Raw genomic sequence first — 1507 nt, 5'->3', positions numbered from 1 at the left:
CGGAACGAATTTACGGAAAATTAACTAACGAACGGAGACGTAACAAATTTGTGTCATGAGTGGGATAAAAAAAAATAGGAAACGAGATGTGGCAAATCAAACTACAGCCTAGCAGACTTGATGGCAGCACTACAAGAGCAGCAAAAGAAACAAGAAGAACGAGAAAATAAACAAGAAGAGCGACAACAGCAGTTGCAAGAAACCTGCAACAGTGGCAGATCGAACAGCAAAATAAACAAGAAGAACGAGAAAATAAACAAGAAGAGCGACAACAGCAGTTGCAAGAAACCTGCAACAGTGGCAGATCGAACAGCAAAATAAACAAGAAGAGAGATTACAGCAGTTGTTGGAGGAAAAGGAAAAGAAACAAGAAGAACAAGAGAAGAGACAACAGCAGTGGCAAGAAAACCTGCAACAGTGGCAGCTCGAACAGCAAAATAAACAAGAGGAGAGACTACAACAGTGGCAAGAAGTACAAATGGAAAACATTAGTAAATTTAAAAGCGAATTAGATACATTAAAGGATGATCTATTGTCTTTTACAGAAGGAGGATACATTAACCATCGACTTAATCAGCCCCAGACAATGGCAAGCCCCATCCAGACCCTGCAGCTAAACCCTAATGCAGACATATTCAGTGCTGTTAGAAGTCACATCCCAGATATGAATGTCAGTAATAGGAGTGATCCAGTGCGAAGAAAGCCACAGGAATTCAATGGGAAGGCACCGTGGGAAGCATATAGAGCACAATTTGAACTACTGGCAGAGATGAATGGATGGACAGAGGAGTAGAAAGCAGTATATCTGGCAACGAGCTTGAATGTACAACCACTGGAAATACTTGGACAGTTGTCAGCAGATGACAGACACAACTATATAGCACTGGTAGCGGCTCTAGAACTCAGGTACGGAACCCAAAATCAGTCAGAATTCTACAGAGCTAGGTTCTGGACGAGAGTCCGTGCTAAAAGGGAGAGCCTGCAAGAACTGGCACAGGACTTGGAAAGCATGGCACACAAGGCCTACCCAACTGCACCACCCGATCTCCTCAAGTTGTTGCTGAGGGATCAGTTCATAGATGCCTTGGACAGTCCACAACTTAAGATACAAGTGAAGCAAGCACACCCCTCTACCATGCAGGATGAAATGGCCAGAGCTTTCGAATTTGAAGCCTACATTAAGTCCAGCACAGAGGTACCAAGGTTGGTACAGTCATCTGGATTCAAGGCCAGAAAAGGGAAGCTTTCAGAGAAGCTTGATGGACTTTGCTGGCACTGTAACAAACATGGGCACAAGAGAGCTCAATGCTGGAAACTTCAACACAGGGGAGATGCCACAGCAGGACAGGCTGGTATCCAGAAAGGTTGTTGGAACTGTGGAGAGCAATGACATATGAGGAGCTAGTGTAAAAAGAATACTACCAATAAGTCAGCCATGGGGAAACCAGTAGTGGTTGGTGTTGAGGGACACTCACCAACCCCATCGTGAAAGTCCCAACAGCTAGGT

This window comes from Limulus polyphemus, unplaced genomic scaffold (genome assembly GCF_000517525.1).
Source record: "Limulus polyphemus unplaced genomic scaffold, Limulus_polyphemus-2.1.2 Scaffold1064, whole genome shotgun sequence".
NCBI lineage: Eukaryota > Metazoa > Arthropoda > Merostomata > Xiphosura > Limulidae > Limulus > Limulus polyphemus.
Note: the sequence above shows the minus strand (reverse complement) of the source record.